Here is a 27131-nt window from a genome sequence, read left to right on the forward strand (position 1 = left end):
GAGCTGGTGCTGGATCGGCTGGGAGAGCCTGGTCTACCTCATCTTGTGGGCCAAGGGACCACGGCCTTGCCCGGAGCTGTACCTGAGGAGGAAACACCTAGGGCGGTCTGACAGGACGCGGAAGCGGGGCAGGCTAAGCTAACTGCTAGCCCATGCAGACTGGCAGCTCCATCATTCATCCTGGCTGGCGTTCGTTCCCTTGGACAGTGGTTTTTTGTTTAGTTTGGATATGTGTGTTAGTTTGGATATGTGTGTTAGTTTGGATATGTGTGTTAGTTGGGATATGTGTGTTAGTTTGGATATGTGTGTTTTTGTCTTTGTGTTGCGCTGCTGTGGGCTGGAGGAAACGGCATTTCATTTTATTTATGCAAGTACATGAAATGAAATGGCAGATGGAGTGTTGCTGAAGGAGGTGCACATGTTAACCTCACTGCTCAGCCTGCTGCTGCAAGAGACAGTGCCCCATCCCGTCTGTCCAGTGTACATTTAACTTTCGTTAGTCTGCAGTGGTGTGTGGGCTTGTGTGCAGGGTCCTGCCACACTTACTTGTACCTAGTTGTACTTAGGTGGAATTAAATGAGATGTCCTGGTTTCTCTGGCAGTACTTCCTTGCCAAGAATGACGGATGGCACCTCTGCCGGATCCATTATGCTCTCTAAAGAGGATAAATCCTCCCTCTTCTTTAAGGTAGCGGTTCCAGTTACAGCTGTTTCTCATCTAGCTGATCGCCTCTTATTCTGCAGAGGAGCTGTTGTTGTGGAACAGTAGACACACAGCCCGCTCACACAATGCATTATCATGTGGGCTTTACTTCACATATTCATATCTCCCAGCACAAAGACGCCCCCCCACACATTTGCTGAAACAGGCACTCGCCAAGCAAGTGTGCACATAATATGCTTGTCCACATGAATATATACAAACACCCAAGTGAAAACTAAACACACACACACACACATTTGTCAAAAGTTTCTAAAGCTTGCTGAATTTCCGTTGTCATGAAATTACCCTCAGCCCAAGGAACCTGTGGAAAGTAAAATGTGCCCATTCAGTGAGTGGGGACTGATTCGTCTAGGTGGGCATTCTGACTAAACCCATGCATCGCTTGGATTACTTCAGAAGAACACTACCTCAGTACTTTACCCACACAAGCATAGATTGAAGGACTGTAGGGATTGTGTCTTCCCCCTGCATGCAGTGTGTGCTGTTGGAAGCGGGTGTTTGGTACCGGGTCAGTGGTGCTGTGCTGCCTGCTGCAGCAGGGGGAGTTAAGCCTCGGCTATCTGCGATCTCGGTCCACTGTTTATCTCTGCGTGACAGGCCGCAGTCAGGCTCTCAGGCTCACGCGCTGTCACTGGCAAGTACAGCCTGCAACACACACACACACACACACACACACACGAACATGGACTGTGTCAGACACGTGCATGTGCACGTGCACGGGCACACACACACACACACACACACACACACACAAACAGGCACATCTGCAAGTGTCTGTGCTGCAGGCTGATAAAGGGGTAATTAAAGCCGTCAGATTTCAGCCCTCTGTAAGAATAACTGACTATTTACTTTGGCCTTCGCTTCCCTCCGCCTGTCTCTGCCCCGCTGGTGACGTGGGGCAGTACTGACTTATTTATCTGCGGTTCCCAACTTCAGAACCGCTGCTTACCAGCAGTACCGTCACCCGCTGAATTATTCAGGCTCAGTAACAGAACTTTAATCCTTGCAGTTTACTTCTTAATAAAAAACCCTAGCTTTCAAAGTGAAGGACTCCTACTGGTAGAATGATATCCAAAGGGCGTCCGGGTGGCGTGGCGGTCTATTCTGTTGCCTACCAACATGGGGATCGCCGGTTCGAATCCCCATGTTGCGTCCGGCTTGGTCGGGCGTCCCTACAGACACAATTGGCCGTGTCTGCGGGTGAGAAGCCGAATGTGGGTACGTGTCCTGGTCGCTGCACTAGCACCTCCTCTGTTTGGCTGGGGGGCCTGTTCGAGGGGGAGGGGGCACTGGGAGGAATAGTGTGATCCTCCCACGTGCTACGTCCTCCTGGTGAAACTCCTCACTGTCAGGTGAAAAGAAGTGGCTGGTGACTCCACACGTATGGGAGGAGGCATGTGGTAGTCTGCAGCCTCCCTGGATCAGCAGAGGGGTGGAGCAGAGACCAGGACGGCTCGGAGGAGTTGGGTAGTTGGCCAAGTACAACTGGGGAGAAAAAGGGGGGAAATCCTACAAAAAAGAAAAGAAAGTAGTGAATTATCAGAAGACTGGTGATGACATGGTGCAACGGCTCAGCGCTAGTGTTATGTTGTCATGTCCACTACACAACCGCAGCTGGAGCGTAATGGCTGATGCTGCAACACATTTATGTGTAACGGAGGACTAACGGGTCCTCCGGTCCCGTTACTCCTCACTGCTCTGACAAGTCCAGGAAGGAGGAGAAGAAACACACCACACACCCTTCTACATGCTAACCCTTATAATAGGTAGTTACACACACCCAGTTTGCCTGCAGACTCAACCCTGTGATGCACCTTCACTTTCAGGGCTCCGGGGGGCGTCTTCCAACACCCAGCTGAAACTCACACAGAGACCCAGCTGAGACTCACACAGAGCTACAGTCTAGCAAATGCATGTTTGTGATTCCTTGTGTTTATGTTTACACAAGTATGTCTACCAGTATGTGTAACAGCAGATGTGTGTTTATGTGTAACAGCAGATGTGTGTTTATGTGTAAGTGCAGATGTGTGTTTATGTGTAAGTGCAGATGTGTGTTTATGTGTAACAGCAGATGTGTGTTTATGTGTAAGTGCAGATGTGTGTTTATGTGTAAGTGCAGATGTGTGTTTGTGTGTGCACTTCTGCGTTTGTGTGTCTGCATGTGTGGGATGGCACAGGGAGGATGAGATTAATCAGTGATGCAAATAAATTCCTCTACCTAATTATCCTGATGAACACCAGTGAAGGTCAGCCTGCACGAGGGCTGTTTTGCCATGAGTCAAGTAGGTGCCTGAGAGGGAGAGAGAGAGATGAGATAGAGCGGTAGAGAGAGAGAGGTAAGACAGAGATAGAGTGTGAGACAGAGGGGGGGGAGAGGTGAGATAGAGAGGTGGATAGAGAGAGAGCGAGATGGGGGAAGGGAGAGAGGGGGAGGGGAGAGAGGTGACATAGAGTGAGACAGAGGTGGGAGGGAGATAGAAGGGAGACAGAGGGGGAGGGGGAGAGAGAGACGGGGGAAGAAAGAGAGAGAGAGAGGTACCTAAACGATCACAGTGACCAAGTCACTGAGTTTGTGTGACTCTGGGTTCAGATTGTGTTACTCCAAAAGCGACACGTGTCGTTTGTGCTCCCACATGGTGTCGCCTGCAGCCACATTTACATATTTACATACACAACTTCTACTGGGCAGCTCGTTCCTTTCCTTGCTTTGAATTGAATGCTAAAACCACAGCGATCCAACCAGCCAACATGGTTCCCCGCTCCTCAGTGTAGCATTGTGGTCCAGCTACTAACGTGGCGTGCCTGTGGTGTTAGTCCACTGTCCAGTCACTTCATTTGCCACTGATTCATGTCTTGCAAGGAATCTTTGGCTATAAATATCATACAGTGTGTCGTATCTCTGTTTAGCCTTTAGCAATGATGGATCTCCAGAGCCAGGACCCCAGAGACCACAGTGATGGAGCACCATTTGGACTTACAATATGACATCTTTATTCATCAACATCACTACGTTGTGCTTCATAAGTTAACAAGCTAGTAGTATGTATACTGGCCACAAGCTGTGGCTCAGGAGTTCAGAGTACTTCTGCTCGTGTAGTTACTAGCATAGCTGAGCTCACAAGGAAATGCGGGAAAAAACAGAGATGCAGTAGATACAGTAGAGGCTGTAGGTGCAGTAGATACAGTAGAGGCTGTACATACAGCAGACGCAGTAGATACAGTAGAGGCTGTAGATGCAGTAGCTACAGTAGAGGCAGTAGATACAGTAGATGCAGTAGAGGCTGTAGATACATTAGAGGCTGTAGATACAGTAGAGGCTGTAGATACAGTAGAGGCTGTAGATGCAGTAGAGGCTGTAGATGCAGTAGACACAGTAGATACAGTCGTTACAGATAAGAGAAGTCCAAGTCCAACAATATCAGTCCATAGATAATGTACTGTGCGTGTGGTTTGAGCCATACTTCCAGCGAGCTGCCAGAACCACTGCACCAAGTGCTTCTTGCATCAAGTCTTTGGAGCCAGCTGATGCAGTTTGCATCTGAACACAAAACACACATCCTGCTTTCTCCCTCATTCACCACACACTGAGGCAGTCAAGAGCTTGCTTGAGTATAAACTGAGTTCTGAGACCATGGGATTAAGATGAGACCCTCACACTTGCTTTTTCTGAAGGTGAACTTGAAAAGTCAGGATGTGATGAGATCAATGTGAACACCACTATTATCTGACCTCAGCCAGATCTAACCAGGCCAAGTGCTGTTGTGTCGGGGACAAAGTATCGGCCACACGGTAGAAACGCAAAACCAAACGTGTAGCCACTCAGTATCAAGTCTGACATCCACTCACTTACTGCACAACGATGTCCCATCAGTCCTCCTGCAGGGGCAGTTTAGTCTGGCCTGAAGTAGGAAGAGAGTAGAACCTGCTCAACAACACTTGTCTACTGCCTCTGCATTTGTTTTATTTCATCTGGAAGCAGCTTAGATGCTCTGACTTAAAGGCCATTTCTGTGCGTTCAAATAAGTGTTAAAACCACCCGTTGTGTTCAATTGAAAAGGTAAATATAAATATATTGTATAAAAAAGTATAAATATATAGACAGCATGTAAAGTGCCTATGAACTCCACAGTAGACCGGTTGAGTTTTACACACTCCAGACTGCTGTAATCACCGTTCTGTGCAAAGTTACAACTGGGGTTGCCACCTGTGTACGTCATAAGTCCCCACCTGTAATTTAAAGTGACCGCACCATAACTCTACAGTACTCATCTGGAGCAAACATTTGGATGATGGCCCGAATTCTGTTCAATACCCGTCTCAGGCGATCGTCATGTTCTTGCAGTGTACGTCCCCAGATTAAAATGTCGTCTACTACAGTCTTGCAGGGTTGTCCAGTGAACAGTAGCTCCATCACATTTTGGAAAACCTCGCTACCTGTGCAGATGCCATATGGCATTCTAGGGAACCTGTAGGGGCCATAGGGTGACATGAAAGTTGTAAGCTTTGAGGAAGCTTCATCAAGGTGGCTCTGCCAAAAACCACATTTGGCATCCAGAATACTGAAAACTTGAGCATCAGGCATGTCTGCAAGGATTTGTTGGATAGATTTCAGGAGGTGACGTGGTCTCAGAAGGGCCTTGTTCATGTGCACTGGGTCCATGCAAATCTCACAGTTCCATCTTTTTTCTTGGCTGCAGCCATGGCCAAAAGAGAGGCAGAAGGCAAAACAGTGTCAGGGGAGGCTGCATTTCAAAAGCCCTTTCCTTTCCTTGCTCGAGTCAGTAACTGCCTATTAGAAAAGAACACGGTACATGTGGGAGAGTGTTGTTGCTTTTTAATTGGTATTGCACCGGGCAAATGTTCTGGGTGACCCTCCAAGATTTTTTTCTATTCTACTCAATTCATTTGTTGAATCTTCCTGTCCCCATGCTGAGCCCTGTCTGCCCCTTACTCCCAGTTCAATAAGGTAGTCTGTTGCTCTTTTACTTTGCCAGGAAAGATGCGCTTCAGAGAACATTGTTCCCCCACAGGCCTATGGCATCTCCTTAATTAAAGTGACTGATGAAGGGAGCATTTGGAACTACTAAGGGAAATTATTGTGTGTCTTTTGTTTAATAGCCCCTTAGTTTACCCTTTATGTGGACATTGCAAACATGTGATTCACTGGCAGTGATGGACACAAACTGGCCCCAACCTAATGCATGGGCATGGCTTGGATACCAAAACTCTAAAGAAGCTGCAAAATGTCTGAGTTGTGTTGAAGTCAACATGTACCTGTCTCACTCTGTTTACTAGACTAAAGAAACATTAGTCCCCGTGGGCAGGATTGTATACACACAAGCACAAGCGTATACACACACATTCATGCACAAATATACTGTAGCGAATTCGGGGGGCAGCCGGGACGCGAACGCAGGACTCACGCACCATGGGCGACTACGTTAACCTGTCCACTACAGTGTCTGACCCTTTAGTTGACTGGTTAGCGCAGCCGCCCCGGGTTCGCATCCCGGCTGCGGCGGCACTTCCTGGCTGCCCCCCGAATTCGCTACATTGGTGCCAGAAGTGGGATGGTGAGACGTGAGGCCATCGGCAACACGTGCGCCCAGAGGCGTGAGGGTGCTGGTATGCTGAAGCGCCGAGACACGCTTACCAAAGGAGGGGGGTAGTGTAACGATCACAAATGACTAGACTTGCTAGCTTGTTGGCTATTGGGTCTATTTGACTAGTTAGTGCAGTCTCCAGTGATGCAGGTTACCCGGGTTCGCATCCCGAACGCGGCGGCGGTTCCCGACTTCCTCCCGAATTCGCTACATTGGTGTCAGAAGTGTGACGGCTTGACAGTCTCACCATCCCATTTCTGACATCAATCCAGCAAACTCGGGGGGCAGCTGGGAACCGTCGCCTCAGCCAGGATGCGAACCCGGATAGCCTGCAACACGGGTGACTGCGCTAACTGGTCAAGTAAAGGGCCGACGCTTTAGTTAACTGGTTAGAGCAGTCGCCCGTGATGTGCAGTCGCGGGTTCACATCCTGGCTGCGGCGGATTCCCGGCTGACCCCTGAGTTCGCTACAATACTTTCACATACAGCCACACGAAGTATCTCTTTCATCGGTGACTAAAGATAAAATTGATTTTTCACCACATATTCGTGTAGACAACCGGCTGCGTCGTGAACAGCATTGTTCACATACTTGCCTATGTACTTTGATCGTTACTGGAGGATTCCACTAGAGGGCACACCAGAGAACTGCGGATATTAAATATACAAAACACCCCATCGGCGCCACACCGCCCCTACACATGGATATGTTTCACCGTGCATGAACGCGACCATCTCGGACTTTCTTATTTTTACTTTAATGAGAAACATTTTTTCAGCAATACATTTTGCAAACACAGCACAAGTTTCTCAAGGAATGAATCTTCTTCAGTGCCCTGTAACATAATACAAAGAATCAGAACCAACAAAACAAGTATTTAGATCTATGAGAGAAAGATGCAAAAATAGACTGTTTCTGTTTATTTTTGTAGGTTTCCACATCAACTTCTAAAATAGTACTGATCTTTCACCAGCTATTTTGACAAGCATATTTGTCACTGTGCAGCAGCAATGTGTGTGCATTTAACTGTAGTCCACTGACTTCCGGTTTCTACTGCAGCGGTCATACCAGTTTCCTGTTTGTTGGCGTGTGCTACTGACAATGGCATATTTTTGGCGATGGTTGTGAGATTTACCATGGATAAATGTCAACCACATGCACACAACTGTCCACACACTTTGACCTGCACCTACCAGCACACGGGTGAAGTTGTACATATCAAGTTACATCCACCATTATAAAGGTGAGTCCGGGCGGACGGACGGACGGATCCTCATAATTCTGAGGACGTCTAGCAAGGCTCCAAATGGATGCAGGACACGTGAGGCAGCCATCATGCGCACGCGGACGCGTAGGTAAAATCAAGTACCTCTCCGGCCTACGTGTAGAGACACACTCTTTCGGCATTATGTGTTTCTATGCCGATTAAATAGTCATTTATCTTCATGTTCATTCACGGATGCAGGGACGGTTGCTTGCCAGATGGAATCAGTTATGGATTACTGATTGCTCGCCAAGATAAATCTAATCAGTGACATAATCCACCAGATACTCATAGATTACTTTGCCTCTGAAATCCATTATATGTGCAGATGAATTAACATGTAGGAATATGCTGCCATCGAGAGTCTATAGCTGCGGTGAAGTAGCGGTAGGCTTCAGTGCTTTTGAAGGCTTTTAGGGCTTCACCTGAGTATGGCGAGGGATTGTGGACGAGGTACACGTAAACGTCGTGAAACGTAAAATTAGGAAGCTCTATAGCAGACTGAAGTGGGGTTAATTGGTCTTTGGATAGAAGATAAGGATCCAATTCTAAAAACTCGATTTTTTTTGCAGATAACGCTGCTTCTCCTCCGTGGTTAAGTGAGCGATTCTGGACAGTCTTTCAAACTTGCCGTGAACCGCGGTCCTTAAGATGGCGGTCATAGCAACAAAAACCACGTGACTGAGGGGGCGCCGCAGAGCGGGCTTGATGTAGGACGTGTTTTGCAGGTGCTCCGCCGAAATGTGACTTAATTTATACTTTTTTGCACTATTTTACACTTTTGTAGCTTTTCGAGCTTTACTTTTGCAGCTACCTGCTTTAAGTGACTTTTTTTCGACTGAGGACGATCTATGATGGCAAATAGAGGGAAATCCGACGCTCCCAAATCAGGTCGCGGCAACAAGCCTCGGCCTTCTCCTGAGCCAGAACCCCAGCAGCAGCTAGATGCTAATGAAGCCCTGTTAATGAATATGAGGCAGATGATGGACGAGATGCGCTCCGATATCATCAATAAATTTGAATCCATCGTCTCGGGTGCTGTCAAAAGAGAGATTACGGCGGCTCTGGAGTCAATCGAAGCTAAACTGGCCTCTCAGACTGAGACTATAAGTGACCTCGAGCGCTCGGCTAACGACCACGATAGCAGGCTAGGCGACCTTCAAGCTAATGTTAACACGCTTAACACCCTGGTCGACTCTCTCCCCAAGAAATGCGAGGACCTGGAGGGGCAATCAAGATGGAATAATGTACGCCTGGTGGGCCTGCCTGAGGGTCTGGAAGGCCAGCGATCCACCGAGTTTACTGCCCAACTCTTACAAGACCTATTGGGACTTGATGACAAACCTGTACTGGATCGGGCCCATCGTACCCTCCGTGCAAGGCCCAAAGATGGAGAACCGCCACGTCCGCTTGTTATTCGGGTTAACCTGTTTCAAGTTCGGAACCAGATTCTGCGACGCGCCGGGGAAGCCTCTCCTCTCTCCTACAATGGCAGGAGGATCTCGATTTTCCCGGATTTCACTCCAGCGATGGCCAAGAAACGGGCCGCCTTTGCCAAAGTGAAAAAGGAGCTCCACTCTTGCACAAACATCAAGTTCGGTCTTCTCTACCCGGCAACGCTTCGCATTACCTTACCTAGCGGACACACTCACAGGTTTGATGACCCTGCTTTGGCATCAGATTTTGTTGAGAAAAACATTAAAAAAGTTGTCGATCCTGATGCAGTTTAGCTGACATGCTAACTGGGTAGTTGGTTAGCAGCTACTGCCAGGTGATAAGACTACATTTCCCATAGTGCCTTGCTTCAGGACGTTAGATTGCCTACGGTTAGAGACCAGTCAATGCTAGAGACTGATGTTACCACTGTTTTCTGTTAACTTTTCGCTGCTATTTTTTTTCTAAATCTTAAGTTGTTTACAGTTAAAACTTGAATACACGTTTGCTGTTTAATTATGCATGAATACTTCAACTTCGAAGTTTTAACAACAGGAGTCACTTTCATGCTAAGCTTGTTTGACGCTGCAAATTCATGCTGCTTGTCTACTTTTTCTAGGGTGGAATAGTTACATGTAGCTGCTTAGACCATACATATTTACATTATTAGGCTATAAGCCTGTTTATTATTGTATATTTTTATTGTTTCCTTAAAATGTCACATTTTCTTAGTGGACGCCGAGTAGTGTTTGGTGGGTTTTTATCAGAGCTACTAGGAGGCGTGATAGTTTGTGTGTTTTTTGGGGTTAAGTTGCGCGCATCCCGTTTGGGGGGATGCTTCTGCCAGTGGGTGGGTGGAAGGGCTTTTGGTTTTGGTTTGGTTTTGTTTTTCGTTTTTGTTCTTGGTCCTCTTTTTTCCCCCCCCATCAGTCAGGCATTTGTTTTCAGTGTTATGCTCTACTACTGTCATGCTGCCCTTGTATATAGCACTGTATGTGCTTAGTCATGTCTCATACTAATTTAAAAGTGCCTTCATATGGGGGGGGGGGCATTAAATTCGTTAGTTTTAACTGTAAAGGACTCAATAACCCCATAAAACGTAGCAAGGTGTTGCATCATCTTCACACTCTTGGTGCTCAGGTGATCTTTTTACAAGAAACCCATCTTAAAGCTTCTGATCATGCCAGATTGAAAAGGGGATGGGTGGGTCAGATATACCATTCTACATTCCAGGGCAAATCACGGGGGGTTGCCATTCTGCTGCACTAATCTGTTCCATTTATTTATTCATCTGTTATTTCTGATCCAAATGGTTGATTCGTTATTGTTACTGGCCAAATACATAACACTCACTTGATTTTGGCAAATGTATATGCTCCAAATTATGACGACGAGGCCTTTTTTAAACGTCTCTTCTCAACTCTCCGTGATATGTCCTCACACTGTTTGATTTTACGAGGTGACTTTAATTGCTGGCTCAATCCTAAATTGGACCGCTCTTTCTCTAAGGTTTGCTCACCTTCAAAATCTGCCAAAGTAATCCAGTCTTTCATGGAAGAGTTTGCAGTTTCTGATGCCTGGTGCTTTTTCAACCCTTCTAAAAGGGAATATTCTTTCTTCTCCCATGTGCATCACACTTTCACCCGTATTGACTTTTTCTTGGTTGATAATAGACTACTTTCATCGGTGTCAGACTGTAAATACAATGCTATTGTCATATCTGACCATGCTCAAATCTCAATGAACATTTTTTTTAAAAACATAATCAACACGCACTCACCATGGCGTCTTAATACATGCTTACTATCAAATGAGAATTTTGTTAACTTTGTTTCACAACAGATTGACTTTTTTGTGAGTGTAAACAAAACACCTGATGTGTCTACTTCTTTGCTGTGGGAGACATTAAAGGCATATATTAGGGGGGAAATAATTTCTTATTCAAGACATGAGAGAAAAGTTAGAGAGGAAAAATTATCTAGACTGGCAAAGAGTATTTCTCAACTTAATAACTTGTATGCTTCCTCCCAGTCCCCAGATATTTACAAGGAACGTCTCTCCTTACAAGGTGAGTACGATGCCCTCATGACTCATCGCACTACTGAGCTCTTGCTCCAGTCGAGATTCCGGTTCTATGAACATGGTGATAAGGCCAGCAAGCTACTATCACACCAGTTGCGCCAAATGACTACATCGCGTCACATTTCTCAGATCCAAACAGATTCAGGTAAAACTACTGACCCTTTAGAAATTAATAATATTTTTAAGGAATTTTATGTATCTCTTTACTCTTCTGATCAAGGTCCATCTCCTCCTAATTATGATACCTTCTTTGAAAATTTAGATATTCCCTCTATTGGTCTATCAGACCTGAAAGTATTAGAGAATTCAATTACTATTTCAGAACTTCACGCAGCTGCTACATCTCTGCAAAATAGGAAGAGCCCAGGCCCAGATGGTTTTCCGTCTGAATTTTATAAGAAGTTTTGGCATAAGCTGGCCCCTTTACTATTAGATATGTTTAACGAATCACTTGTCGCTGGACGTCTTCCTCAAACTCTTAATCAAGCCTCTATTTCTCTCCTCTTGAAAAAAGACAAAGATCCCTTAACTTGCTGCTCTTATCGCCCAATAAGTTTACTGAATGCTGACTTTAAATTGTTATCCAAATTACTAGCACTATGCCTTGAATCTGTTCTCCCTTCTATAATTTCTCAAGATCAAACAGGATTTATTCGAAATAGGCATTAATTCTCTAATCTTAGATGTTTGTTCAATGTAATTTATAATATTCCACCTTCTGACACTCGAGGCTTTGATATCTTTAGATGCCGAGAAGGCGTTCGATAGAGTGGAGTGGAATTATCTTTTCTTCCCTTTAGAGAAATTTGGCTTTGGAAAAAACTTTATTTCATGGATTCAGTTACTCTATTCTTCTCCACATGCTTCAATCAGGACGAATAATATTAACTCTGACTACTTTCGCTTTTTCCGCTCTACAAGACAGGGCTGCCCCTTAAGTCCTTTGTTATTTGCTATTGCCATTGAACCCCTTTCAGTAGCGCTTCAATCCAATCCCCATATTACAGGCATAGTAAGAAATGGCATGGAACTGAAAGTCTCGCTTTACGCGGACGATCTCCTTTTATACGTTTCTGGCTTGCCCACCTCTGTCCCTGCTATACTCGCCACTCTTCAGTCGTTTAGCCTGATATTGGGATACAAACTGAATTTGAGCAAAAGTGAAATATTTCCTATTAATACCGCCACTAACGATTATCCCTTGCATACTCTACCCTTTAAGATTGCCCAACACAGTTTCACATATTTGGGAGTTAAAGTCACGCAAAAAATGGAGGATTTTTATAAAGCAAATTTTGCCCCTTTGCTGACCCGAATTAAAGGGGATTTGGATCGCTGGTCCGTTCTTAATCTTTCTTTGGTTGCACGAGTCAATACGGTCAAAATGAATATTCTCCCACGCTTTTCCTATCTATTTCAATGTATAACTCTTATCCTCCCTCAGACGTTTTTCCACAAAGTGGACAGCATGATCCTGGAGTTTGTATGGAATAAGAGAGTTCCTAGAATGCGTAAGCAATATCTGCTTGGTGGCATGGCACTGCCTAACTTTAGATTTTATTATTGGGCTTCCAATATAAGAATTTTTAAATCCTGCCTTCAACTTGAGGCCTCTCAACCCCCTCCAGAATGGCTTATCATAGAATCCAATTCGGCTAAACCTGCGTCGTTAAAAGCTTTGCTACACTCCCCTATCCATTCCTCCACATCTCCATATACTAAGAATGTAATTGTTAAAACATCTCTTAGAATCTGGGTTCAGTTTAAGCGCTTCTTTGGCCTACAGACTTTTTCTACCTATGCTCCACTAGCCGCCAATCATGTTTTCCCTCCTTCCCTGATGGATAGTGTTTTTTTAAGGTGGGAAAGGCTTGGCATCAACATCTTTAAAGACTTGTATATTGATAATATTTTTGCCTCTTTTCAGCAATTGTCAGACAAATTTTCACTTCCTAAGCAACATTTTTTCAGATATCTGCAGGTCTGGAGCTTTGCTTATAACATGTTTCCCATGTTTCCCCACCTACCTAATGATTCTGTTCTAGATAGTTTCCTGACACCAATCCCAACCTTAAAAGGCTCCATCTCATATATTTATAACCAAATTTATCTTTTACGTCGTCCGGACTCCTTAAATTCCATTAAGATGTTATGGGAGAAGGATTTGGGGGAGGCAATATCAGAGGAAATTTTGGCGGAGATTTTAAAACGAGTTCATAAATCCTCTATTTGCGCCAGGCATAGCCTTATTCAGTGTAAATTGGTTCATCGCACCTATTATACTAATGCCCGTTTGTCAAAGTTCTATGATGGGGTGTCCCCTGCATGCAACAGATGCCAGCATTCACCTGCGGATCTTATACATATGTTCTGGCTTTGCCCATCTTTGCAAAAATATTGGACAGAAGTTTTTAATATAATTTCTGTAATAAGTGGGGAAAAAGTTGAGCCTGACGCTTTTGGTGCGTTGTTTGGAGTCTTTCCTATGTTACCAACTCTCTCTGCAGTTAAAAAAGACCTCCTCGCTTTTACCACTTTTTTGGCAAGGAGACTAATAGTAATTAAATGGAAGTCACAGGTGTCACCTTCTTATTTTCACTGGGCTCGAGACGTTCTCTATTTTCTTAAATTAGCAAAACTTCGACTTCCACTGAGTGGTTCTGCTGATAAATTCCAGAAATTATAGGGTCAATTTTTTCAAATTATTAATCACATAAGTTTCCTATTTATTCCGGACTGATAAACTTTTTTATGATTTACAGGGCTACTGATGCTGGGCAGCGTGCAGTTTAACTGCTGTTATACCAATGTATTGTGGCGTGCGTGGGTGGGTGGACGCGTTGGTCCTTGGCTGGTGGGTCGGGCCCTTTAGTCGGGGCGCTGGCCCGAGTCTCCCGCTCCGCAGGCGGCAGCATTGGCCGGTCGGCTGGGGGGTCCGGCCCGTTGGTTGGGGGCCGGCATGTCTGCTTGTCTGTGCGCATTACGGTATTGTCTAGTGGGGACACCACTGTTTGCTGACTGATGTTTTGTTTTTGGGTGTTTTTTTTCTTTCCTTCTTTTTCTCCCTCCTCTCTTTTGGCTGCGTTTTTGTTTTTGTCTTAATTTTTTTTCCTTTTTTATTGTTATTTTCAGTTTATTTTCTGAGGCAGTAATGCTGTTTTTGCGTATAACATTTTTGATTGTCACTTTTTACAGTATTTTGATAATAGAGAAGTTTATCGTATATGTACATATACACTCACTGGCCACTTTATTAGGTACACCTTGCTAGTACCGGGTTGGACCCCCTTTTGCCTTCAGAACTGCCTTAATCCTTCGTGGCATAGATTCAACAAGGTACTGGAAACATTCCTCAGAGAGAGTTTGGTCCATATTGACATGATAGCATCACGCAATTGCTGCAGATTTGTCGGCTGCACATCCATGATGCGAATCTCCCGGTCCACCACATCCCAAAGGTGCTCTATTGGATTGCTTTGCTTTCATGTTGTTGACGCCAAATTCTGACCCTACCATCCGAATGTCGCAGCAGAAATCGAGACTCATCAGACCAGGCAACGTTTTTCCAATCTTCTATTGTCTAATTTTGGTGAGCCTGTTCGAATTGTAGCCTCAGTTTCCTGTTCTTAGCTGACAGGAGTGGCACCCAGTGTGGTCTTTAGCTGCTGTAGCCCATCTTCCTCAAGGTTCGACGTATTGTGCGTTCAGAGATGCTCTTCTGCATACCTCGGTTGTAATGAGTGGTTATTTGAGTTACTATTGCCTTTCTATCAGCTCGAACCAGTCTGGCCATTCTCCTCTGACCTCTGGCATCAACAAGACATTTTCGCCCACAGAACTGCCGCTCACTGGATATTTTCTCTTTTTCGGACCATTCTCTATAAACCCTAGAGATGGTTGTGCGTGAAAATCCAAATAGATCAGCAGTTTCTGAAATGCTCAGACCAGCCCGTCTGGCACCAACAACCACGCCACGTTCAAAGTCACTTAAATCACCTTTCTTCCCCATTCTGATGCTTGGTTTGAACTGCAGCAGATCGTCTTGACCATGTCTACATGCCTAAATGCATTGAGTTGCTGCCATGTGATTGGCTGATTAGAAATTTGCGTTAACGAGCAGTTGGACAGGTGTGCCTAATAAAGTGGCCGGTGAGTGTACATATACACTCACTGGCCACTTTATTAGGTACACCTTGCTAGTACCGGGTTGGACCCCCTTTTGCCTTCAGAACTGCCTTAATCCTTCGTGGCATAGGTTCAACAAGGTACTGGAAACATTCCTCAGAGAGTTTGGTCCATATTGACATGATAGCATCACGCAGTTGCTGCAGATTTGTCGGCTGCACATCCATGATGCGAATCTCCCGGTCCACCACATCCCAAAAGTGCTCTATTGGATTGAGATCTGGTGACTGTGGAGGCCATTTGAGTACAGTGAACTCATTGTCATGTTCAAGAAACCAGTCTGAGATGATTCGAGCTTTATGACATGGTGCATTATCCTGCTGGAAGTAGCCATCAGAAGATGGGAAGACTGTGGTCATAAAGGGATGGACATGGTCAGCAACAATACTCAGGTAGGCTGTGGCGTTGACACGATGCTCAATTGGTACTAAGGGGCCCAAAGTGTGCCAAGAAAATATCCCCCACACCATTACACCACCACCACCAGCCTGAACCGTTGATACAAGGCAGGATGGATCCATGCTTTCATGTTGTTGACGCCAAACTCTGACCCTACCATCTGAATGTCGCAGCAGAAATCGAGACTCATCAGACCAGGCAACGTTTTTCCAATCTTCTATTGTCCAATTTTGGTGAGCCTGTGCAAATTGTAGCCTCGGTTTATTTGAGTTACTGTTGCCTTTCTATCAGCTCGAACCAGTCTGGCCATTCTCCTCTGACCTCTGGCATCAATAAGGCATTTTCGCCCACAGAACTGCCGCTCACTGGATATTTCCTCTTTTTCGGACCATTCTCTGTAAACCCTAGAGATGGTTGTGTGTGAAAATCCCAGTAGATCAGCAGTTTCTGAAATACTCAGACCAGCCCGTCTGGCACCAACAACCATGCCACGTTCAAAGTCACTTAAATCACCTTTCTTCCCTATTCTGATGCTCGGTTTGAGCTGCAGCAGATCGTCTTGACCATGTCTACATGCCTAAATGCATTGAGTTGCTGTCATGTGATTGGCTGATTAGAAATTTGCGTTAACGAGCAGTTGGACAGGTGTGCCTAATAAGGTGGCCGGTGAGTGTATATTTATACCTGTTTTGGATAAAAACATTTTGTAATGCACTGGTGGCGCAATTGTATTTTCATGTAAAACTTAATAAACAAAGTAAAAAAAAAAACCACATGACTGAAACCCTCTGAGGCCATTTTAGCTTTCATCTGTTTCTCATTGTGGCATACTTGTTTTATTTCATCTGTTCAAATCGATTTTAATTAGCTACTACAAGGGGAAAAAACAAATTGTTAAGGAAAATTGTGGGCGGAAAAATGCTCGGTTACATTGGCGGCAGCGGTGGGATCCGGAAGTGTCCAGAAGCGTGCAGATCCTGACAAATCTCTTCGGAGCGCGGGAATAACGAAGTGCGAGGGCGCGCTTCCGGGAAAGGGTGACTGCTTTAACCTGCAAAAAGACTCTTTTTGTAGGTTGAAGTACGTACTAAATACCCTAAGTACAAAGTACCTCTAAGTAAAGTAATTAGATTACTTTTTTGTTTTGACGAGTAACCTACTGCAATAGTTTTGCAATTCAAGTAACCAAGTAGTTAGTTAAATAAGCAACCCGTTACAGTTACTGTTAAAATATTACCGTATTTACCGTTGCTATTGAAGGTTGCAGACACAGCACGCTCAGTCCGGTGGGCGGTGCTTGGTTTCAATACGGCGGCCGGGTCACAAACTTTCTCTCTTGCATAAAGTTGAGGTCGAGTCGTGTTTGTGCGATGGAGCCTATGACTGACGCCAATTTGGTTGTCTTTGAGAAACAAAATATGCAACATGAGGAATTGGATAAGGAAACACTGCAGCATGTTTAAACAGGGTGGGAAAAACGACCTCCGCAGCACAATTAAAGAAGACAGACTTAATGGACTGGCAGCGATGTCCACAGGACATGAACTGGCACAGACATCAAAACAGGACGCAGTTAAGACCTTTGCTGCGACGAAATCCCACCGCGTACGCTTCTGGAGGGTCAGCTTTATTTGCTCTCGAGTCGTTCAAGTTGCTGACGATAGTATGTGTTTGTGGGCATGTTTCATTGTGTGTGTGTGTGTGTGTGCGTGTGTGTGTGAGGAACATGAGAACTTGGCATACAGGAGAGATTTGCCCAGATATTTAGTTTGAGGAGCTGAAAGAGCAGGATGAGTGGTTTAGATAATGGATGGATGGATGGATGGATGGATGGATGGATGGATGGATGGATGGATGTGCTGTCATGACTCTGCTTTAAATAATTTGGAACGAGGTTATTCAGTATGAATATGCAGATCTGTTTGGTGTTATTTGTATATGGATCCGCAAAACGCCTTCATATTACATCATACATACTTTAACACTGTTGACACTAGTGTTGCACTTGACTATTTGCGTTATGTGTATGGCATATTGGCATTTGTGTGTTGTTGCTGGTTTTTGCTTTATATGTAGTATGACACATTGGCCTCTGTGTGTTGTTGCTGGTATGGTGCATTACAAACAGAGGGGCAGCATAATTGTTTTGCGCCTGGAGTGGCTTGCATGTGCAGGACCAGTGCCCTGCGGCTACAGCATGCTGCTTTTTGTTGGTTTACTTGTGTAAAGGAGGAGTGGCTGTCCTGTTTTGCAGTTTGATTGAACCAATGAATCGTTTGTTTCCTAGCAACCGGAGATGATATTTTGTGATTGCAGCAACTCCTCAGTCGCTGCTGCCCAAAACATTGTCCCTTGGTATCTACTGTGTGTATTTTCATTGTACGTGTACTAAACATAATCATTAATAAAGAGCTGTAAAGGGGATATTGCATCTCTTATTCCTGTTCTTAGCACCAACTCCAGCAAAGTTTCAGTACTGGTGTTATTGGATCTTGGTGCTGTATCTGACACTGTTGACAACGCAATACTTTTGCACAGGTTGGAAAACTGGGTTGACCTTTCTGGCAGAGTCTGAAGTTAGTTCAAGTCATATCTACTGTACAAGACAGAAACTACTTTGTTTCTGTTTGTAACTATGTATCTGAGCTATCTAATGTGACATGTGAAGTACCCCAAGGTTAGCTTCTAGGGCCCTCTCTATTCAACAGTGTTGGGAGGGTTACTTTTAAAATGTATTCTGCTACAGATTACAGAATACGTCATGAAATGTAATTTGTAACGTATTCCATTAGATTACTCAATGTGAGTAACGTATTCTAAATACTTTGGATTACTTACTATTACTATTTTCTTACATTTTGTGTAACAGTATGTGTAGCATTCACACAATACTACTTACTTGAGTAGACTATTCTGTTTCTTCTATTGTAACTGGCTGAATGCATTTGAGTCACCTTAAAGATATAATTAACAAAGGCTAGAAGAGTATGTAAACAAAAGATCAATGATTTTTTTATCTGGTAAAAAAAGAAAGAAAGAAGAGAACTTTTCCATGTCATTTTCTTTATTTCCATAGCTGTTAGAATGAAAAACTTTAGACAAAGATGAAAATATAGCATACTGTTTTACTGAATTTACTGTTGAACTAACATTTAGGTATCACTTTCACTGCATTTTGTTTTGCAATCCTCTTAAAATAAGAATGACACCAAAGAAAAAAAATTAAGTAATCCATTAATTTCAAGAATGTAACTGTACTCTGAATACCATAAATTTAAATTGTAACTGTATTTGAATACAGTTACTCATATTTTGCTTTCTAAATACGTAATGCTGTTACATGTATTCGGTTACTCCCCAACACTGAATCTCTACATGCTCCCCGCTTGGCCAAATTATACCTAATAACAGTATTGCTTGCCATAGTTATGTGGACGACACTCAAGTTTATATTGCTCTATTACCACATGACTGTTGTCCTATACATTTTCTCTGCCAATGCTTGAGCAAGTCAATGACTGGATGTGCCAGAATGTCCTTCAGTTAAAAAGGGACAAAACTGAGATAATTCTCTTCAGTGTCAAAGAGGAAAGGCCAACAATTATCTCACACCTTGACTCCCTGTTTTTGAAAACCAAAACCAAGCTAGAAATAGTGGTGTTACTATAGATTCAGATCTAAATTTCAACAGACACATCAAGTCAGTTGAAAAAAAAATCAGCCGATTCTCATCTTAAAAAGACTTCGAGGACTCATTGTCAGGACTTCTGCCTGAGCTGTCCTTCTCATGCATGTCTTTGGTCCTGTTGGTGGTGCGTAAGTTCTACTCTACTGTCATTTCGGACCTTGCTGTTTCTCCACCGGTCCACAAGAGGCCCGTGGACTTTCCTCCCTGTTTTCCCTACTCAGCTGCTCACCTGAAACTCGTTATCTCCTTTGTCCCTCTGTGTCCAGGCCTTACCTGTGTTCAGGTGATTCATTGCTGCCTCTACTTGTTTCCCCACTCTGGGTTTTGGCTGCTGTATCTGAAATCCTGGTACGAGCCCTGCCTGTTTCCTCATTGCGTGTTTGCCTGCTGTCTTGGACAGTTTGTTGGTTTTGAATGCTGCTTGTTGCCTGACTCTGTACCTGCTCTCTGTTTTGTACGTTTGCTATTCTGGATTTTGGACTCTTGGCTTGGATAATCGACTACGAGACTGCACCACAGTTTACTGAATTGTGTAATAAGTCGCCTTTTCATTTTCATCAGAGTTGTTTGGTCTGCGTTTGAGTCCATACCCCCTTGCCTGAGACTCGTGTCCAAGCAAGACTCAGGGGGGGGACTTGTTTATGCCTTTATTACTAGCAGGCTAGATTATTGTATCTTAGGCAGCTTGTTCAGAATGCTGCTGCTAGATTTCGAACAGTGACCAAAAAAGCTGGAACAGATTGCACCAATTCTCAAATCCCTGCATTGGCTCCCGGTGTGTTAGAGAAGTGGTTTCAAAATACTGCTGCTCATCTATAAATAATTCAATGTTTTTGGGCCAAAATACATCACAGAAACGCTTTTACATTATGAACCTTCTAGACCCCACAGGTCACCTGGGACTGGTCTGTTAACTGTCCGTCCCCAGAGTCAAAACTAAGCACGGAGAAGCAGCATTTAGCTCCTATGCAATAAATAGCTGGAATAAACTTCCAGAAGAATTGAGACTTGCTCCAACACCAACTACTTTTAAACCCAGATTAAAAATGTCTTTATGCATGCTCAGTAATCCAGGTGAGGACATCACAGAAAGGTGAATCCGTTCATCTGGACACCACGTTTACTGAGAGACACGTTTCATCATCATCTAAGTGACGTCTTCAGTCTGACCTGACTGCAGGTACCCCCACCCTTATAAACAATACAGTGACTGCAGGTACCCCCACCCTTATAAACAATACAGTGACTGCAGGTACCCCACCCTTATAAACAATACAGTAACTGCAGGTACCCCCACCCTTATAAACAATACAGTGACTGCAGGTACCCCACCCTTATAAACAATACAGTGACTGCAGGTACCCCACCCTTATAAACAATACAGTGACTGCAGGTACCCCCACCCTTATAAACAATACAGTGACTGCAGGTACCCCACCCTTATAAACAATACAGTAACTGCAGGTACCCCACCCTTATAAACAATACAGTAACTGCAGGTACCCCCACCCTTATAAACAATACAGTGACTGCAGGTACCCTACCCTTATAAACAATACAGTGACTGCAGGTACCCCCACCCTTATAAACAATACAGTGACTGCAGGTACCCCCACCCTTATAAATAATACAGTAACTGCAGGTGTCCCCACCCTTATAAACAATACAGTGACTGCAGGTACCCCACCCTTATAAACAATACAGTGACTGCAGGTGTCCCCACCCTTATAAATAATACAGTGACTGCAGGTACCCCACCCTTATAAACAATACAGTGACTGCAGGTGTCCCCACCCTTATAAACAATACAGTGACTGCAGGTGTCCCCACCCTTATAAACAATACAGTGACTGCAGGTCTCCCCACCCTTGTAAACAATACAGTGACAGCAGGTACCCCATTCCTTATAAACAATACAGTGTCAGGCCAGGACTCCACAGCCTACACCGTCGACAGACCAGTGGCCACTCTTTCAAGGACGAGGATGTGCACATCCTTGATAGGGAGGAACGCTGGTTTGAACGGGCAGTCAAAGAGGCCATCTATGTGAACAGGGAATGACCATTCCTCAATCGGTGGGCGGGGGGGGGGTGTACATCTATCACCATCTTATAATGTTGTGATTACAACTTTTCTCAGTCCTCTGTGAATAGTTCACATGGCCATTGTAATTCTAGTTAATGGTCACACTGATTTACATATGAAACCGATTGTTGGTGTGGGTCGTTATGCTACTGTATTGTTTATAAGGGTGGGGTACCTGCAGTCACTGTATTGTTTATAAGGGTGGGGTACCTGCAGTCACTGTATTGTTTATAAGCATGGGGTACCTGCAGTCACTGTATTGTTTATAAGCATGGGGTACCTGCAGTCAGGTCAGACTGAAGAGTCTCTTAGATGATGATGGAACGTGTCTCTCAGTAAACGTGGTGTCCAGATGAACTGATTCACCTTTCTGTGATGTCCTCACCTGGATTACTGAGCATCGAGACACTTGCACTTTGACTTTTGCGAAGCTTAAAATCTTACACTACATGTTTATTTAATTTTTTTATTCTTGCGTTTAAATGTGTGTTTCTGCATTCCTTGTAAAATCTTGTATTATTTTATATGTTTTTTATATCTATTTCTTATGTGAGTCTGCCTCGTGTGTGAAATGTGTTACATAAGTGAAATTGTCTTGCCTTGCCTTCTGTCTAAACGTGTGCGATGCTGTCCCATGGTGTCGTCCTCACTGTCGGCTGGTAGAAGTAGGTCCGTGCCTCAGACCGTAGCCATGAGAGGGCAGAGTGCTTAGGGAAAACCTCCCTGCCATGTTCACCATTGTTGTTTCATGTGTGCAATATTCCCTTCCAGCCACGGCTGGTCTGGGAAAGTCCTGAGCTGTGAGTGATCCTCATCTGCGATGTCCGGCAACCCCGGGAGAGCTGGAGCGAGGCTCTGATGGATCCATTGCCTACAGAGTTCTCGTCTGTCCCTGGTTGATATCTGGCTGGTGTCCCGCCATGTAAACTTCAGCGGCAGTGGACTCATGAGCAACGGACCTCTGGGGCAGGCACGTTGATCTCAGTGGCTGACTTAACGGGGCAATTCCAGCATTTCACTCTGCCACGAACTGAGTCTGCATCAGTTCATACGAGGACTTCAGTAACAGCAGGGCTGTACCCGTCTGTGTGGAGTCGTGTTTAATCTGTTTGGGAGCTGCGGTGTGGTAATCAGCAGGGAGGTGGATGGGAGGACTCACCCACTTCTGTTGAGTTCTGCTGTCAGCCTATAAAACTGCTGCCGTGGTCTTTGCACCATAAGGATAAGGTACTTTATTGTCATTGTATACATCCCTTCATCCATCCATCCATCCATCCGTCCATTATCCAAACCGCTGATCCTACTCTCAGGGTGGCAGGGATGCTGGAGCCTATCCCAGCAGTCACTGGGCAGCAGGGGGGAGACACCCTGGACAGGCCGCCAGGCCATCACAGGGCTTATTGAGGTTTGTGGTTTAGGTTGCCAAATTTTATAATAGAAGATTTTGCTGACATCTCCTCCCACATAGCCACAGCTTGTTGTGGTCTTGACCACTCTTGAAATAAAATCCCGAGTCCTCTTTGTCTTGTGTACACACAACAAAATGTCATGTGGAGACTCAGAGCAGCAGCACCAGACAAGGTAAATTATTAAAAACAAGACACAAACAAGGACAAGCAACATTTAGTATGAATAAGTGAGGTAGCAAAATGATGACGATGATAAAAGATAGCAGCGGCTTTTTACAGTTGACAGTAGCGCAGGGGGTTATGGCTCATGGTGGCCATACTGCAGCGGCTTGGACATGCGGAATAGTGCTGCAGTAGGACAGTGCGAGACAGTGCATGGGCGATACGGTAGATAATGTCCATCACTGTCCATACTGTACCAGTTAGTCCTCAGCAGCTATAGGGAGGGGTGGGGGTGGCGATGGAGGCTGCAGCTCTGGGGAAGAAGCTGTTCCTCGGCCTGTTAGTCCGGGTTTTGATGGTGCGGTATCTTTTCCCCGATGGCGAGGGAACGAACACAGAGACCTGGCTGTATTGCGTCTTTGCGGATGCTGCTGGCTTTCCCCTGTAGGCAGCCAGCATACACAGCATCCATGTCCGGGAGCACAGCTCCCACAATCCTCTGTGCTGCCTTCACCACCCGGGCCCGCTTCAGGTGGTGTAGGATGGACTGAAGGGGCTCCTCGTTCCTCATGTGCACACGCGTGAGGACGTGGACCGTGTTTACATCAGGTATTAAGATGTAATGTGTATGTTATCTGCATAAGGGAAAAGGCCCAACCGTGCAGGGTGTAATACCCAGCAGGCATTGCAGTCAGAACGTGATCCAATCTGCATTCAGCCAGAGCAAGCGAGGTGTAAAGGCAGCCCGTGCCAGTACTGATGAGGTAAAAGATGATTGACGTTAGACATGTCCGCCCCACAGAAGGGAGTGTGATGTACCGGGAATACTGGGAAGGTTTTGCCGCTGACTGACTCGACAAACTGCGGCACCACCCACTCCAAAACAACTGTCCTGGCACGCCGCAGTTGCACACCTGACTGTGGCAAGGTTTGCTGTTGCTTTTGAGTAGTAAGGTTTAGCCCTACACTGAAACATTTGACCTTGTGTTTGACTGTTGTTGTCAGTGACTTCAGAAAACCCTGCCGACATCCCTGCCACTTCTCTCTGCATACTGCACACACATGAGGTGGCATACAATACATACGAGGAGCATACATGCAAGAAGCACAGCAAGAAGGTCCTGGGTTCAGGTCCCGAGGTAGTCCAACCTTGGGGGTCGTCCCGGGTCATCCTCTGTGTGGAGTTGTCATGTTCTCTGTGTGGGTTTCCTCCGGGTGCTCCGGTTTCCTCCCACAGTCCAAAGACATGTAGGTCAGGTGACTCGGCCGTACTAATTTGTCCCTCCGTGTGTGTGTGTGTGTGTGTGTGTGTGTGTGTGTGTGTGTGTGTGTGTGTGTGTGTGTGTGTGTGTGTGTGTGTGTGTGTGTGTCTGTGTCGGACCTGTGATGGCCTGGTGGCCTGTCCAGGATGTCTCCCCACCTGCCACCCAGTGACTGCTGGGATAGGCTCCAGCATCCCCATGATCCTGAGAGCAGGACAAGCAGCTTGGATAATGGATAGATGGATGGGTAGGTGGGTGGATGGGTGGGTGGGTGGATGGATGGATGATGGGTTGGTGGATGATGGATAGATGGGTGGTGGATGGATGGATGGATGGATGGATGGGGTGGATAGATGGATGGATGGATGGGTGGATGAATGGATGATGGGTGGATGGATGGATGGATGGATGGATGATGGGTGGGTGGATGAATGGATGGATGGATGGATGGATGGATGGATGGATGGATGGATGATGGGTGGGTGGATGGATGGGTGGATGGATGATGGGTGGATGAATGGATGATGGGTGGATGGATGGATGATTGGTGGATGGGTGGATGGATGGATGGGTGGGTAACATCAGTGGTTTGGGTACATGTTGGTTCATTTGCTGTGGTAGCTGATAGAGCTAGCTCACAACCTGCCACCCTTAAGGTGTGGTGATGGAGTGATGAGACGGGCAGGATGAGTGACAGGAATGGCAGACAGGGCGTGTCATCACACATGGCTGTGTGTGTGTGTGTGTGTGTGTGTGTGTGTGTGTGTGTGTGTGTGTGTGTGTGTGTGTGAAGCATCTGCCAAGCAGCTGCAGAGTGACGGTGTCTTGTGTTTCACTCTACTTATCTCAGATGACCAGGCGTAAGTGTTTTACGTATAATGTCCTAAGAGACTAAAACTATGTGATAGACCAACTTTTCTCAGTTGTCACGGAGCCTCAAGTCCCTGTTGCTAGGTGGGGGGAGTCATCTGAGACAAGCTAGAGCACTGATAAGCGCCCCCCCCCCCCCGTCATCCTTCCTTGACTTTCCTTTACAGCTTCACCAGAATAGCAAATACTTTATTTACTTGTGCACATAAATGCGAGGCTCCAGTAATTCACAGTCTTTGCTGGGAAGCTCCGTAGTTTAGCCCGACTTACTTTTACAGCCCAGTCACCAGCGAACGGGCACGTTTGCTTCCCCGGCGGGTCTCAGGTGCTGTTACTTTTAATAACTGCCCGTCAGAGGAATTAAAGATATTTACTATCCAGTCATAAAAAGACCTCGCCTTAAAAAAGAGTAATCAGTCATACATAGTTAAGTGTGTAGCTAATAAAGCTATAAAGTGATGCTGCCCCCGAGAAGAAACACCGAGGCGGTCTGGCGGCAGCCTCGCCTAGCGTCGCCTGTGGTGTTTCTGTCTAAGTGTGCATTTGTTTGGTCGTGTGGAGTGCGGGGAGGCATGTCGAGGATGTCTGGCTGGGAGAGCCTGGTCTGCTGGGCCCACCGGGGTGGGCCCAGGGACCACGGCCCTGCCTCGGAGGTTTGCCCGAGGGGGAGGTGCCAAGGGCGGTCTGACAGGATGCAGAAGCGGGGCAGGCTAAGCTAATAGCTAGCCCATGCAGACCGGCAGGTCCGACAGTCATCCTGGCTGGCATTCGGTCTCTGGACGGTGGAGTGTTTGCACTACTCTGTTTGTATATTTTCGGTGGTGTCATTTTTGTACATTTTGGATATCAATCAGTAGTCAGTGTTGCACTGCTGTGTGCTGGGAGGAAGGAGATTTCGTTTCTTTTATGTACGCAGGGGCATGATAGCGTTGACAGTAAATACTTCCTGATTGCCGATAATGTCCAGTGTCCAAAAGGACACTTCCTTCTTGTTCTGCTGAAGTAAACAAGGTAATACCATCATTCAAGATATTGGATTTAAAATAAATATTGAGAATGGCACTAAGGTATGAAACGTAGCTTATACAAATAATGATAATATAGTTTGAAGGTGTATGTTGCCCTGTGGTTCGTAAGGTTCCTGAGTTTAGTGCTGATTCCCCGTTTGGGTAATCTCAGATAGGCACCATCCTCATGTGGCCATGAATGTAGAATATAGTTTCAGTGTTTATATGTGTCCTTTCTTCTCTTTTCCTTTTTTTGGGGGGGGGTTCCCCCTTTTCCTCCCCAATGTACTTGGACAATTACCCTATTTTCCGAGCCATCGCGGTTTCTGCTCCACCTCCTCTGCTGATCCGGGGAGGGCTGCAGACCACCACATACCTCCTCCTATACATGTGGAGTCACCAGCCACTTCTTTTCACCAGGGGGACGTAGCGCATGGGAGGATCACGCTATTCCTCCCAGTTCCTCCTCCCCCCCCGAACAGGCGCCCCGACCAACCAGAGGAGGTGCTAGTGCAGCGACCAGGACACATACGCACATCCAGCTTCCCAATTGCAGACACGGCCAGTTGTGTCTGTAGGGACGCCCGACCAAGCCGTAGATAACACGGGGATTTGAACCCCTGATCCCCATTTTGGTAGGCAACAGAATAGACCGCTATGCCACCTGGATGGCCCGTTTCCTTTATTTTCAACCTTTTGTTGCCTCTTCTTAATGTTTCCTTTTTGTACAAAGGATTTGGTTTTGTGAAGTTAATAATCATATTCGCTAATATGTCTTTCTTCTGATGTTCAGCTGGACATTATGTATTCAGAAATACTGAAGTACTCTGCTGTGGCCTCCTGCGGGGAAATTCCAAAATCACATTTTCTGCTGTACCGATGTATAGTGCCAGGCCTAGTGATGTACAGAATGCCAGGCCTAGTGATGTACAGAATGCCAGGCCTAGTGATGTACAG

General features: G+C 45.6%; 1 protein-coding gene across 1 annotated transcript in view; it reads left to right on the top strand.

The window, feature by feature from the left end:
• ptprfa (protein tyrosine phosphatase receptor type Fa) overlaps nt 1-27131 on the top strand; it is a 360408-nt gene that overhangs the window by 39226 nt on the left and 294051 nt on the right. The window lies entirely within an intron of this gene.

Source organism: Lampris incognitus, chromosome 3 (assembly GCF_029633865.1).
Source record: "Lampris incognitus isolate fLamInc1 chromosome 3, fLamInc1.hap2, whole genome shotgun sequence".
In the NCBI taxonomy this organism is placed as follows: Eukaryota; Metazoa; Chordata; class Actinopteri; order Lampriformes; family Lampridae; genus Lampris; species Lampris incognitus.